Below are 16363 nucleotides of genomic sequence, written 5' to 3' on the forward strand. Positions count from 1 at the left end.
TTATGGTTTGGGTGGGAATAGGAAGAGTTCTGTTTCAGACGTGTTAGTTTTAGGCATCTGCAGAACATCCAAATAGAGGTGTTCTGAAGGCAGAAGGAAATGTGAACTTGAGACAGAGAGAGAAAGAAATCAGGCCTGGAGATGTATATTTGGGAATCACCCTTATAGAGATGGCATTTCAAGCCACTGGAGGGAATGAGTTTTCTCAGGGATTGGATGGAGATGGAGAATAGAAGGGGACTCCCACAGTTAGGGGATGGGAGGCAGAGGAGAAGCTTGTGAAAGAGACTGAGAAAGGAGTGGTCAGAGAGAGAGAACCAGGAGAGGACCAATTCAGTGAAGCCAATGTTGAATAATGTTTCCAAGAGAAGGTGCTGCTCGAAAGAGCCTGGGTTTTTGAGTCAGAGAATCTGGGTTCTCATCTTGACTCCATGACTTGTCTACTGTGTGACACTGGAAAAGTCACTTCACTACTCTGTGTTTCTGTTTCCTCACCTGTGAAATGGAGATTCAATATCTGTTCTACCTCCTAATTGGACTGTGAGCTCCAGATGGAATAGGGACTCTGTCTAACCTGGTTGACTTGTGTTTACCCCATCATTTAGAACAATGCTTCACTTGTACTAAATGCTTAACAAATGCTACAACAACAGTAATGAAAACAATACAAATATAATAATAATAATATCGCTTGGTTCATCCTTTTTTCTGGACAATTTTCCAGGGTTCAATTCCACCTTGTGAATTTGCCTGAGTTGCTATTTACCTCAGAGGGCCTTTTGACTGACATTCTAACCCCATTCCAATCTGCACTTGATCTGCAACATTTGGACATTTGATATTCACCTTATCCTCGGCCCCATAGCACTTATGTACATATCTGTAAATTTTATAATATACATTAATTATTCATATTAATGTCTGTCTCTCCATTGTTGTAAGCAGGGAACGTGTCTACTAACTCTGTAGTATTAAACTCTCCCAAGTGTTCAGTACAGTGCTCTGTACATATTAAGTGTTCAATAAATACTATTAATAGCGATGATGATGATGATCAATCAACAAATGGCCTCCTTACAGATACCAGTGAGAGTGGTCCAGAAGAAGACATTCAGAGAAGAAAAATGGAAGAACTTGGAGGAAGCCATAAGTTTTCCCAGCCTCACCTTTAGCTTCTGTGGCAAAAGACATCCCTGTCTTTTTCCATGTTGCTAATCCTCCCTCTGCCTCCTATCCCTACTTTGAAAACTACTTCACTCCCACATTGGCTTTTAGCCCTCATATATGAACCACTCAAAGGAGAAGAGCACAGTCAAGTGGAAAGAGCACAGACTTGGGAGTCAGAGGACCTGGGCTCTAATCCCAGTGTGACCTTGGGCAAGTCATTTTAGGTCTCGTTGCCTGAAAATCTCAAATCAATCAATCAATTGTATTTATTGAGCACTTACTGTGTGGAGAACTCCACTAAATGCTTGAGAGCGTATAAATACAGATTTGAACAGTGCTTTGCACATAGTAAGCACTTAATAAATGCCATCATTATTATTATTATTATTATTATTATTATTATTATTATTATTATTATTATTATTATTATTATTATTTGGTAGACATGTTCCCTGCCCACAAGGAACTTATCTGTCAAATGGGGATTATATAGCTTTTTTAATCTCTGTTAGACCATGAGCCCCATGTGGTACAGGGGTTGTTTCTGATCTGCATATATTTGTCTACTTCAGCACTCTGTATATTCCTTAGCCCCCTCTCAGGATCATATCTGGAGAGTTTCCAGTACTCTACCAGTCTTGACTACGGGAGGGAGTCAAGTAGAGGCATACCCATTCCATTCCTTGCTTGGGCAGTGGCTAGTGAGTGGAAGGCAATCTGCTACAAGTCAAAACTCACCAGTGTTGGGCAGCAGTGGCATAGGAGAGAGCCGAAGGCAGAGACTCAAGCTTACTGTGCGGAAGGAAAACCCCTTCTGTATTTTTACCAAGAAAACTCTATGGATACACTACCAGAATGATTGCAGATGGAGGTGGGGCACTCGACGGCATAAACAAGACAAGACATGACGTATTCCTTGGCATAGAGTAAGCACTTCATTAATACCACCATCCCCAGTAGGTAAAGGTGTCACTCATTGCTTGATGCCAAAACACTATCATCTCTCCCATCTCCAGCCCCTGACTAGAGCTATATTTTTGAAGAAACAGTCCTGATGCTCGCCTCTTAAACTACATTCATATCCTTCTCTGCAAACGACTGACCTCCTGTCAAACTGAAGTCTATGTTCCCAGCAGTAACAGTAGCTCCTATTCACCATACTTCTTTGATATAATTGAAAAAGAAATAAAGAGCAAATTACTCACCGAATGACCTGGTCACATCAAAATCAGGGAAAATGATACTCTAGAGCAAACAACAATATTTCAAATCCTGGCAACATATTTATAGTCTGGTTTTGATTTGTAGCTTTATTTTATATGGCACAATAGATGACTCCAAACCCCCTGAATCCTTTTCCTGAACTTTCTGCCCAATTTTGCATTCCTAGTCTCCTCTATCTTTCCCCAGATGACCTTAACTCCTGTTTGCCAAGTTAAGGAATGGCAGTATTGTACATGTCAATTTTTAACTTGCATTTGTTTAATATATCGATCAGCATATATTTAACTTTTCAATTGCATCTTAGAGTAGAAAGCTGATCTGAGTAAGACCCAAGGGTAATCACTTCTGAAATACTCCATTGAAACATCATCTGTAAAGTTATCCTGAAAAAAAAATACAAGCTTGAATTGTATCCATTATAAGTTCACAATAAATCTCCCTCTGTCTCTTTCTCTTTTTCTCTCTTCTACTCGCATCAGTAAACATAGTTCAGTCCCTCATGCTTTCGAGCATTCAATTTTACGTTTTTTTCCAGTTTTTAAGTTCCTAAGGAAAATGTCTCCATGGGCCAAACCATTACTGTTGTTTGGCATTTTCACACTCATGAAAAGGTAAAAACTGAGGGAAAGGAGCATATCAAATCTGCTTGCACTATTCCAGATACAAATATACCATCTTTTTTTATAAGTGCAAAACTAGGCCCTTTGTTTTGTTTGCTTTACTTAATGATACTCAATGCTGTGCTGACTATTTGGTTAAGTCACATTAACCCGAAGCTTGGAAAGGTCAGTCAACAATCACCCCACATTTTCAGTGCTCATCCGAACTGGCAAACCTGGTGTCATATGCAGCTTGAAGATTTTATCATGTTCCGTCTCTCTCCAATGACACTCTGGCCACCTCTCCCTGACTTCACCCGGCTCAAATTGGTACACAGTAGCCTTGCATTTTGCAATGGAGTGACTCCCTTGAAAATGAAAGACTTTTGTTAATTGGAATTCCCTGAAAGCCAAAATCTGTTTTGATATTCCGCCACCAGCCCAGATCCCCCTCCCCTTCCTCTGACTGGTTTCCCCAGACCAGAGCTGATTGGTGGACAAATGCCTGCTATACTCCCTCCTCTGATTGGTCTTCCTCTCTAAGAATGCAGTCCCCTTTTGGTCGCTCTCCCATGGCGAAGGTGGAAGGAACCAGCAAAAGCAAGGAGAAGATGCTAAGTGAGCGGGTCCCACTCCACACCTCACTGCCATTTCCCACTCCTCTATCTCCCCCATGAGGAAACGGGGGAGGAAAAGGACAGGGGAAGAAGGTGGAGGGAGCTAATCTTTCTGAGCTCCCTTCATGTCCAGAGGACCTTTTGTAGTGCTTTGCTGTGAGAGGGAAGGCAGGCAGGTCTTTAATCCAGGTCCTCTGTTCTGGGGAAACTGGCTGGGGGTGGCAGTGGTTGGCAGTGGGTGGCAGAGGTGGGGGAATGCAAGGAGAGAAGGTAGCAACTCAAGAGTCCCCATTAGGACATCTCTGGGCTTTCCTGAACTCCCCACCCCAGGCCAAACACCCAAGCACCCTTCTCAGCTTCTACTGAATCCTGGTCCTGGCTCCCCACCAGTCCCTTGACCCAGCCCAGCCACAAGCCCCAGGACCAGCCAGTAGGTGAAAATTAAGAAGACCAGTTCTACGCCTCAAAGGGCCTGGTGAATTCTGCCCTTCTCCCAGCCCCAATCTTGCCACTGACCTCCTCCCCCATACCCAGCCCCAGCCACAGCCTGGCAGTGAAAGGTCCGGTGAGGAATGGCCAGTTGATTCAGTCTGGGCAAGACAGGGGAAATAACTGTCTGGTGTTAGGGCCATCACCCACCCTGACCTAACTGAAGCTTTTCTCCGTAAGTGAGGGTCGGGGCTGGGGGAGGCCAGTAAGTCTTGAACCCAGGCTTCTGGCTCCAGGGGAAGTGGGGTAATTGGATGGTTTCTGGGAGACTGGATAGAATACTGGATAGTTTCTCAGGTATAACCCAAGGAAGAGGAAGCAGCAGCACATGGATGAATGTAGGGAGAGATTCTCTCCATGCCTCCTCCCCTGCTCCACATCCGGTTTACTAGTAGGATGCAGCTCAGTCTGTGAAATGGGCGTAATCATAAGACTAATGGCTTTGTAGGGCAGCCTGTAAATCCACCTATTGTCCATCAATTAGCCCATCAGGATAATCTCTTTAGAGCTTGATAGTCAAGCAGTGTGGTCTAGTGGCAAGAGCATGGGCTTGAGAGTCAGAGGAGGTGGGTTCTAATTCCAGCTCTGCCACTTGTCTGTTGTGCGACCTTGGGCAAGTCACTTAACTTCTCTGTGCCTCAGTTACTCCATCTGTCAAATGGGGATTAAGACTGTGAGCCCCATGTGGGACAACCTGATTACCTTGTATCTACCCCAGTGCTTAGAACAGTGCTTGAAACATAGTAATCGCTGAACAAATACCATCATTATTATTCTTACTATTTCACTGTGGCCACCATCCCAGATAGCACTGTATTGCCTCCCCAAGATTTCACTCTGTCTCAACTCCACCCTATTTCTCTGGCTCTGTTTCTCTGCTGTCTAATTTTGGGAAGTAATTATTGAGCACCTATTGAGTGCTAGGCACCATACTACTAACTGCTTGGAAGAGTCCAACAACAGTAAAGCACAAGTTCCCTGCCCTTAAGGAACTTGCAGACTACTGTGAGAGACAGAAATGGCTTATAGGCAGTAAAAATGGGAGGATAAACCAATTTAAAACAGGAAGCAGTACAGACTCATCAGAATGAAATAGCTGAGCACATACAGCTGATGTGCAAGCTGTACACTGAACATATGAATGCTATATATAAATTAATAAAGTTATGCATTAATAAAAGCATGAATGTGAGAGCTGAGGATCATTTTAAAGCATACAAGTGCTGAGGGTGGCTGTTGGGATGACATGGAGGTTGTGAATCAATCAATGGTATTTATTGATTGCTTACTGTGCACAGAACACTGAACTAAACACTTGGGAGAGTGCAACACAATAGAGTGGGTACGTGTGTTCCCTGCCCACCAGGAGCTTACAGTCTAGAGGGAGAGAAAGACATTAAAATAAATTAAGGATATGCACATTAGTATTATGGAGTGGAGAGTGGGGTGAATAAAGTGTATAAATCCAAGTTCCAGGGTGGCACAGAAGGAAGAGGGAGTAGAGGAAATAAGGGCTTATTGTTGGAGGAGATGTGATTTTAATGAGGCTTTGAAAGTAGGGAAGGTGATGGTCTGTTGTGTAAGGGGGCAGTGGGGAGTGTCCAGGCTAGAAGGAAGATGTGGGTAAGGGGTCAGTAGTGAGATAGATAAGATGAGTAAGTTGTATTGGCTTTAAAGGAGTGAAGGGAGGCTGGCACATAGTTAAGCGCTTAAGAAATACCATTAAAAATATGAGTGGGCTGGGTTGCAATAGGAAATCAGTGAGCTAAAAGAAGGGGTCAAAGTGATTCAGTGCTTTAAAGACTATGGCAAAGAGGTATATGGAGGTTCTTGAGGAGTAGGGAAACATGTGCTGAACATTTTCTGGAAAAGTGATCCAGGCAAGAGAGTGAAGTATGTACTGAAGTGGGGAAGAAATAGAAGGCAGGGAGGTCAGCAAGATGGCTGATGCAGTAGTCTAGCTGGAATATGAGAAGTGCTTGATTTAGCATAGTAGCAATTCGGTTGAACTAGAACAGATGGGATTTGATGACAGATTGAAGTTGTGGGCTGATAGAGAGAAATGAGTCAATCAATCTATCAATCAATCAATCGCATTTATTGAGCGCTTACTGTGTGCAGAGCACTGTACTAAGCGCTTGGGAAGCACAAGTTGGCAACACATAGAGACGGTCCCTACCCAACAGTGGGCTCACAGTCTAGAACGGGGAGACAGAGAACAAAACAAAACATATTAACAAAATAAAATAAATAGAATAGATATGTACAAGTAAAATAAATAAATACAGTAATAAATATGTAAAACATATATACATATGTACGGGTGCTGTGGGGAAGCAAGGAAGTAAGGCAGGGGGGATGCAGAGGGGGAGGAGGGGGAGAGGAAGGAGGGGGCTCAGTCTGGGAAGGCCTCCTGGAGGAGGTGAGCTCTCAGTAGGGCCTTAAAGGGAGGAAGAGAGCTAGCTTGGCGAATGTGGGGAGGGAGGGCATTCCAGGCCAGGGGGATGACATGGGCTGGGGGTCGACGGCAGGATAGGCGAGAATGAGGCACGGTGAGGAGATTAGCGGCAGAGGAGTGGAGGGTGCGGGCTGGGCTGTAGAAGGAGAGAAGGGAGGTGAGGTAGGAGGGGTGAGGAGTTTCTGCCTGATGCGCAGATTGATTGGTAGCCACTGGAGATCTTTGAGGAGGGGAGTAACATGCCCAGAGTGTTTCTGGATAAAGACAATCCGGGCAGCAGTGTAAAGTATGGATTGAAGTGGGGAGAGACAAGAGGATGGGAGATCAGAGAGGAGGCTGATACAGTAGTCCAGACGAGATAGGATGAGAGCCTGAACAAGCAGGGTAGCAGTTTGGATGGAGAGGAAAGGGCGGATCTTGGTAATGTTGCAGAGCTGGAACCGGCAGATTTTGGTGACGGCTTGGATGTGAGCGGCGGTGAATGAGAGAGCGGAGTCGAGGATGACACCAAGGTTGCGGGCCTGTGAGATGGGAAGGATCCCATCAACAGTGATGGGAAAGTCAGGGAAAGGGCAGGGTTTGGGAGGGAAGACAAGGAGTTCAGTCTTAGACATGTTGAGTTTTAAATGGCGGGCAGACATCCAGATGGAGATGTCCTGAATGCAGGAGGAGATGCGAGCCTGGAGGGAGGGGGAGAGAGCAGGGGCAGAGATGTAGATCTGGGTGTCATCAGCGTAGAGATGATAGTTGAAGTCGTGGGAGCGAATGAGGTCACCAAGGGAGTGAGTGTAGATCGAGAACAGAAAGGGACCAAGAACCGAACCTTGGGGAACCCCCACAGTAAGGAGATGGGCGGGGGAGGAGGAGCCTGCAAAACAGACTGAGAATGAATGACCGGAGAGATAAGAGGAGAACCAGGAGAGGACGGAGTCAGTGAAGCCAAGGTTGGATAGCGTGTTGAGGAGAGGAGAAGGGGGTGGTCCACAGTGTTGAAGGCAGCTGAGAGGTCGAGGAGGATTAGGACAGAGTATGAGCCGTTGGATTTGGCAAGCAGGAGGTCATTGGTGACCTTTGAGAGGGCAGTTTCCGTGGAATGTAGGGTATGGAAGCCAGACTGGAGGGGGTCGAGGAGAGAGTTGGTGTTGAGGAATTCGAGGAAGCACGTGTAGACGACTCGTTCAAGGAGTTTGGAAAGGAATGGTAGGAGGGAGATGGGGCGATAACTAGAAGGTGAGGTGGGGTCAAGAGAGGGGTTTTTTTAGGATGGGAGATACATGGGCATGTTTGAAGGCAGAGGGGAAGGAACCAGTGGAGAGTGAGCAGTTGAAGATGGAAGTTAAGGAGGGGAGAAGGGACAGAGCGAGAGATTTCATGAGATGAGAGGGAATGGGGTCAGAAGCACTGGTGGCCGAGTAGCACTTGAGAGGAGGGAGGAGAGCTCCTCTGAGGATACTGCTGGGAAGGATGGGAGAGTAGCAGAGAGTGTTGAGAGCCGGGGGGTTGGAGAAGGTTGGGGGGAGTGACTTTGGGGAGGTCAGACCTGATGGATTTAATTTTATTAATGAAGTAGGAGGCCAGATCGTTGGGGGTGAGGGAAGGAGGAGGGGGAGGAACCGGGGGCCTGAGAAGAGAGTTGAATGTATGGAAGGGCTGACGGGGATGGTGGGCCTGGGTGTCAATAAGGGAGGAGAAATAGTTTTGTCTGGCAGAGGAGAGGGCTGAGTTAAGGCAGGAAAGGGTAAACTTGAAGTGAACGAGGTTGGCATGGTGTTTAGACTTTCACCAGCAGCGTTCGGCAGCTCGAGCATAAGAGCGAAGGAGGCGGACAGTGGCAGTGATCCAGGGCTGCGGGTTAGTGGTACGAGAGTGGCGAAGGGAAAGGGGAGCGAGTGAGTCTAGCTGAGTAGAAAGAGTAGAGCTGAGAGCAGCAATCTGATCATCAAGATTAGGTAGAGAGGAGAGGGAGGCGAGGAGGGGTGTGAGGCATTCAGAAAGATGGATGGGGTCAACAGAGCGGAGATCTCTGTGAGGGAGTCAGGGATAATGCCAAACTTATGGGCTGGTGGTTCTATCTACAGTGATGACAAAGGTAGTAAATGAATCAGGGAAGGCTTACTAGGGGAGGTGGAAATTTAAGAGGTCTGCAAAGATAGGGAGAACTGAAAACTGGAGGATTACTTGGAGGGTGGAGGAGGGAGGTCCAGGCTAAGAGAACATTGTGACCCAGGGATTGTTCTCCCAAACTCCTGTTTCTCCCCGCTTCAGTCTATACTTCACTCTACTGCCCGGATTATCTTTCTACAGAAACGCTCTGGGAATGTTACCCCCTCCTCAAAAATCTCCAGTGGTTGCCTATCTACCTTTGTATGAAGCAAAATTTCCTCACTATTGGCTTCAAAGCTCTCCATCTCTTTACCCCTCATACCTCACCTCCTTTCTCTCCTTCTACAGCCCTGCCCGCACACTCCGCTCCTCTGCCGCTAACCTCCTCACTGTGCCTTGTTCTTGTCTGTCTGGCTGTTGACCCCTGGCCCACATCCTTCCCCTGGCCTACGTCCTTCCCCTGGCCTGGAATGCCCTCCTCTTCACATCCACCCAACTAGCTCTCTTTCCCTCTTCAAAGCCTTACCTAAAGCTCACCTCCTCCAGGAGGCCTTCCCAGACTGAACCCCCTTTTTTCTCTGTTCCTCCTCCCATCACCCCTTCTCCCTCCCTCTTCTCTACCCCCTTCCCCACCTCACAGCACTTGCGCATATTTGTACATATTTATTATTCTATTTTATTAATGATGTATATATATATATATATATATATAATTCTATTTATCTATTTTGATGCTATTGATGCCTGTCTACTTGTTTTGTTTTGTTGTCTGTCTCCCCCTTCTATACTGTGAGCCCATTGTTGGGTAGGAATTGTCTCTATCTGGTGCCAAATTGTATTTTCCTATTGCTTAGTACAGTGCTCTACACACAGCAAGCTCTCAATAAATACAAATGAATGAATGAATGAATTGGAAATGGGAAAACAAAGAGGAAGACATAGTTTGCAGGCAACTTAGGAGGACCAAAGAGCATTTGCTGGTGAAGAAAGATCCTCATTGCTAGACCCTTGAAATCAATGGTTTGGAATTTCAGCTTGATGTGGAGGCAGTTGAAAAACATTGTAGGCTTATAGGGAATGGAGAAATGTGTGCCAAGTGACACTGTAAGAAGTTGATCCATATAACAACGTAGAATGTGGACTAAAATGGTGAGAGGCAGGAGAGATACCAGCCAGGAGGATAATGCATTAGTCTCTGTAAAATGGCCACAGATTTGACCTGTGTGCTTACTGCTTGAGTGGAAAAGTTTTTTTGTTCTGTTTTGGGTTTTTTTAATGATATTTGTTAAGCACTTACTATATGCTATGTGCCAGGCACTATACTAAATACTGGGGTAAATACAAGGAACTGGGATTGGTCACAGCCCATGTCCCTCTTGGGGTTCACGGTCATAATCCCCATTTTACAGATGAAGTAATTCAGGCACAGAGAAGTTAAGTGACTTGCCCAAGATCATACCACAGACAAGTGGCATTAGAACCTAAATTCTTCTGACTCCCAGACATTCAACTTATGACATCCAAGATGTCAAGGAGGAAGAATCAGCAAAATTTAGGAATTGTGAGAATGATTTTAAAAAGTCCCATTGAGTAAGCTACTGCTGATATGTTCCCTTGCCAAAATATGGTCATTTATCCCTGCCCTTCATTTACTTTTGCCAGGTTTCTATCTGCAACAGCACATTTCCTGTAATCCTTCAATTCCTCACATTTATCAAAGCCCCTGTATAACCTTGTCAGATAGGTTTTGAATATCTAAATTAATTTTGTCGACTGGTTTCTGTCTATCGACATGCTTACTGAGCCATTTATAGACTGGAGCAGATTAGTGAAGCACGCTTTCCCCCAGCAGGTTGTGTTTGTCTTGGGGCTCACTCATCCTGAACTTAATTACGGTATAGAGCAGTATCAGAAGTGAATCAGAACTGTCTGGAACTCGGGTCTGGTATAAGAAAAAATCCTGGAAAGTGCATTCTAGAGTGGCAGAGGTGGCAGCGACAGGATAGTACCTCCACCTAGGTGAGGCCAGTTGTCCCCCCCATCTCCCATTTTACTATGCTCTGAGGCCCCAGGCTGGGAGTCAGCCTCTTCTTCAGTAGCTGAATGGCCACTGGCCTGGTCATACCATCAGCACTAGTTGGAAGAGGCCCGGGAAGACTGAGTAGAACCTGCATTTATAATCCAGATGTAGACTGAGCACCTCCTTGCCCTCCCTATCAATCAATAAATCATTGGTATTTATTAAGCACTCTCTGTGTGCAGACCACTGTATTAAAACTGGGAGCCCCATGTGGGACAGGGACAGTATCCAACATGATCCCAGACTGAGTCCCCTTTTTCCTCTCCTCCTCCCCATCCCCTCCACCCTACCTCCGTCTCCTCCCCACAGCACTTGTATATATATTTGTACAGATTTATTACTCTATTTATTTTACTTGTACATATTTACTATTCTATTTATTTTGTTAATGATGTGCATATAGCTTTAATTCTATTTGTTCTGATGACTCTGCCACCTGTCTACTTATTTTGTTTCATTGTCTGTCTCCTCCTTCAAGACTGTGAGCCCGTTGTTGGGTAGGGACCGTCTCTATATGTTGCTAACTTGTACTTCCCAAGCGCTTAGTACAGTGCTCTGCACACAGTAAGCACTCAATAAATATGATTGAATGAATGAATGAATGATCAGTTCGTATCCCTCCCAGCGCTTAGTACAGTGTTTGGAAACCAGTAAATGGTTAACAAATACTACAATTGTTATTACTATTAACTGTGGTATTTGCTAAGTGCTTACTATGTTCCAAGTACTGTACTAAGCCTTGGAGTAGATACAGGATAATCAGGTCCCAAATGGAGCTCTGAGTCTACATAGGAAGGGAGAACAGGTATTGAATCCCCATTTTCCAGTTGAGGGATTTGAGGCACAGAGAAGTGAAGTAACTTTCACAAGGTCACACAGCAGATAAATGGCTGATCCTGAATTAGAATCCAGGTCCTCTGACTTCCCAGGTCCACGGTCTCTTCACTAGGCCATGCTGCTTCTCACAGTACTAAGCGCTTGGGAAAATACAACATAATAAAATTGTTAGACACTAACCCTGCCCAAAATGAGTTTACAGACTAAAGAGAGAGACAGACATTACAATAAATTGCAGACTGTTTGCCATCCCCTTCTCCTCAACACATTATCCAACCTTGGCTTCACAGACTCTGTCCTCTCCTGGTTCTCCTCTTATCCCACTGGCCATTCATTCTCAGTCTGCTTCACAGACTCCTTCCCCCCCACCCCAATCCCCTAACTGTAGGGGTTTCTCAAGGGTCAGTTCTTGGTCCCTTTATGTTTTCCATCTATACTCACTTCCTTGGTGAACTCATTTGCTCCCACAGCTTCAACTACCATCTCTACTTGGATGATACCCAAATCTACATCTCCTCCCCTGTTCTCTCTCCCTCTTTCCAGGCTCGAATCTCCTTCAGCCTTCAGGACATCTCCACCTGGATGTCCTCCTGCCACCTAAAACTCAACATGTCCAAGACTGAGCTCCTTATCTTCCCTCCCAAACTCTGTCCTCTCCCTGAGTTTCCCATCACTGTGTATGGCGCTACCATCCTTCCCAACTCACAAGCCTGCAAACTTGGTGTCATCCTTGACTCCACTCTCTCATTCACCCCACACATCCAATCTGTCACCAAAACATGTCAGTCTCACCTTCACAACATCACCAAGATCCACCCTTTCCTCTCCATCCAAACCGCTACCTTGTTAGTATGATCACTCATCATATCCCGACTGGATTACTGCATCAGCCTCCTTTCTGATCTCCCAACCTCCTGTCTCTTCCCACTTCTATTTTTCTAAAGAAGCACTCTGGGAATGTCACCTCCCTCCTCAAAAGTCTCCAATGGTTGCCTATCAACCCTTGTATTAAGCAAAAACTCCTCACTATTGACTTCAAAGCTCTCCATCACCTTACTCCCTCTTACCCTTCTCTCTTTTTACAGTCCAGCCCGCACACTTCACTTCTCTGCCATTAACTTTCTCACTGTGCCTCATTCTCACCTTTCCCACTGTCGGCCCCCAGCCCACGTCCTACCTCTGGCCTGGAATGCCCTCCCTCTTCACATCCACCAAACCAGCACACTTCCCCGCTTCAAAGCCCTACTGAAAGCTCACCTTCTCCAAGAGGCCTTTCCAGACTGAGCCCCCTTTTTCTCTGCTCCCCCCTCCCTCCCCATCACCTCTACTCCCTCTCTCTGCTCTACTCCCTCCGTGCACAGCACTTGTGCATATATGTACATATTTACTATTCTATTCATTTTATTAATGATGTGCATTTATCTATAATTCTATTTACTTATATTGATACTACTGAAGCCTGAGTTCTGTTTTGTTTTTTTGTCTGTCTCATCCCTTCTAGACTGTGGGCCCAGGATTGGATAGGGATGGTCTCTATTTGTTGCCAAATTGTACTTTCCAAGTGCTTAGTTCAGTGCCCTGAAGACAGTAAGTGTTCATAAATATGATTGAATGAATGAATGACTGCGGTGGGAGTAGGTGAATATCAAAGTGACAGAGGGGTATAGATCCAAGTGCATAGACAACACAGATGGGAGGGCAAATAAGGGAAGCTAAAGTTTAGTCAGGGCAGGCCTTTGTTTGCACAAAGTCCTCTTACGAAACCCCCATGTGACCCAAACCTCTGTACAAAGTCGCATTCAATACAACAGTCTTCTTTTAAAATTAATCCCATCAAAACTAAATTCAATCAAATCTATCAATAGTGTTTATTGAGCACTTACTCTGTGCAGAGCATTGTACTAAGTGCTTTGGAGAGTACAATAGACATGGAAGACACAATCTCTCTCCTCAAGAATCTTACAGTCTAATCAGGGAGCCAGACACTAAAATAAATTACAGTTTGGCAGAAGCAGCAGATTAAGATATGTGTGCTATACTTTGGATGGGGAGAGTAAATACCAAAGTGCTTAGGGAGTGAGTATACAAGGTCCTAGGTGATGCAGTAGAGGAGGAAATTGGATGAGGCAAAGAGATGAGATGAATTGACATTTTAATTTTCAGCACTAACATGCTCCGTTTGCCATAATAAAAATAATAATAATAATAATAATTGTGGTATTTGTTAAGCACTTACCACGTACCAAGCACTATACTAAACACTGGGGTGTATAACAAGCAAATAATAATGATGGTATTTGTTAAGCACTTACTATGTGCCAAGCACTGTTCTAAGCACCGGAAAAGATACAAGGTTATCAGATTGTCCCACATGGGACTCATGGTCTTAATCCCCATTTTACAGATGAGGTAACTGAGGCACAGAGAAGTTAAGTGACTTGCCCAAAGTCACACAGCAGACAAGTGGTGGAGCCAGGATAGAACCCACAACCTATGACTTCCAAGCCTGTGCTCTTCCCACTAAGCCATGCTGCTTCTCTGCAAATAGGGTTGGACAAAGTGCCTGTCCCTCTTGAGGCTCACAGTCTCAATCCCCATTTTACAGATGGGGTAACTGAGGTCCAGATAAGTGAAGTGACTTGCCCAAGGCCACACGGCAGACAAGTTGTGGAGTCAAGAGTACAACTCATGACCTTCTGATTCCCAGGCCCATGCTCTATCCATTACACCATGCAGCTTCCCCCAAAACTCTGGTTAGAGTACTTACCCATTTAAATTATTTTAATACATTTTAGCATAAATGAACAGGTCATGTGTGGAGGTAAATTCAAGGATCTGATTCTAGAATTGACTTTTCAGCTGTCACGGGCTCCTGTGGCTCATCCATGAAGCACTGTGGGCAGGGAATGTGTCTGTCAACTCTATAGTGTACTTTCTCAAGTGCTTAGTACAGTGTCCTGCACACAGTAAGCACTCAATAAATACAATGGATTGAATCAGTGAAGTCATATTTTTTCATGTCTGAATCTATATTTGCAAGAGCTTATTAATGAAATTTCCGGGCATCATTAAAAGAATTGTCATTTTTCTGCTAAAAATCAATCAACCAAACAATCAGTTGAATTTATTGAGCACTTACTGTGTGCAGAGCAGTATATTGAGCAGTTAGGAGAGCACAGTACAACAGAGGTGGTAGACACATTCCCTGCCTACAAGGAATTTATAGTCTAGTTCCTAGAATCACAAGTGGTAGTTGGCAGACATGTTGGCAAACCTGTTTGTAACAATAGGTCACAATCTCTTTCCAGGATTTCCTCACCCTCTTAGTCTAATTTTTTTGTGGTGTTTATTAAGCTCTTACTATGTGTACATTGTACTAAGTGCTGGGATATATACAGTTAATCAGGTTGGTCACAGTCCATGTCCCTCAGTGGGCTCAGTCTTAATGCTCATTTTACGGATGAGGTAACAGAGGCACAGAGAAGTTGTGACTTGCCCAAGGTCCCACAGCAGACAAGTAGAGGAAATGGGATTAGGACCCAAGTATTTCTGACTCCCAGGCCTATGCTCTATCTACTAGGCCAAGCTGCTTTATCCCAATTCAGTAATTAGTTGACTTCTACCAATTTGATCCAAAATATCTTGTGAGATCACTGGAAGTTGATCTCATTTCTCTGATCTGTCTGCTACAAATACAAATATTTGATGTAGGAGCCTCCCTGATACCTTTTTCAGTAAAAGCAAAGGTGAATAATTCAACAAGTCACTCAGCAATCTCCTTTTCATCTCTGAGGACAATATTACACTCTGCTCATTCAGGGCTCAAGCAATTCCAAAGGGAATTTCATGTTTTCTATATATTCCAAGAAGCTTTAATGCAGTATGCAAGATCAGATATGGCTTCAGATGCGGTCTCATGAACAAATTGCCTCTTGACCATCCCAAGATAGCCACCATTTGTATCATTCAAAATGGCTGTCACACATACACGGAGTTCTTTCTCCACCTCTTCCCTATAGCTCATGCTCAGATGCCATTTTTGGTGTATTACAGGATTTTCCTTTTTCCATAGAGGTTTCTGTTGAATCATCATCTTTTTTTTCATTCATTGGAACACATTTTATATGAACCTCTTTAAGTGTTTTGTCCCATGCTTCCTGTAAGTTACCATTTCCTTTTAGCCTTCTCCTTAGGAAGGTCCTCATTATATTATTCAATGATAACCACAGATTCCTTAAATGCAGATAACAGATTCCCCCTTTCCATAGGAGCTGATGGGTGTAAAAGAGGCCATTTTATTTTAAACTTATAACTCGAGGGAACCAGTCAGTGCTGGTTAAACAGCTACAACTGCAAATGTAGTTTGGACAGTTTAATTAGGTATTTGCCTAAAAACCTGTCACAGTCTTTTGTATGTGACTTTAGAGCAATGCTTTACTCCTTAACATTTACATTTGCAAAATGTGTTTTAATGATTTTGATTAGCTAGTTCTCACACAATGCCATGAGGCAGGACATTATTATCATTCCTGCTCTTCAAACAGGGAAGATGAGGTGATGTGCCCAAAGCCAAGTACCAGCTAGATCTCCACTTGTTAATGCAAATCAGAGAATGGGGCTGGGTTTTCTGGGTAATTACCTGAACTAGGTTTCAAATTAATGGCCCCCAGTTGGGTAGCTGAATGTTTAGTGATCTGACTATGATTTTCTGGGGTTGCCACTAGGTTGGATAGGAAGAGGGATTCCTTTCCTCAGAGTATAAAAGAGGATGTCTTCTTTCTTCCCCTCC

At 44.5% G+C, this 16363-nt stretch overlaps 1 non-coding gene across 1 annotated transcript; it reads left to right on the forward strand.

The window, feature by feature from the left end:
• Positions 1-1759: 1759 nt before the first annotated feature.
• LOC119931024 lies at positions 1760-1895 on the forward strand. Its single transcript, XR_005451894.1, has one exon. It is a non-coding gene; the product is annotated as a small nucleolar RNA SNORA7 (small nucleolar RNA).
• Positions 1896-16363: the final 14468 nt, after the last annotated feature.

Source organism: Tachyglossus aculeatus, chromosome 7, assembly GCF_015852505.1.
Source record: "Tachyglossus aculeatus isolate mTacAcu1 chromosome 7, mTacAcu1.pri, whole genome shotgun sequence".
Taxonomy (NCBI): domain Eukaryota; kingdom Metazoa; phylum Chordata; class Mammalia; order Monotremata; family Tachyglossidae; genus Tachyglossus; species Tachyglossus aculeatus.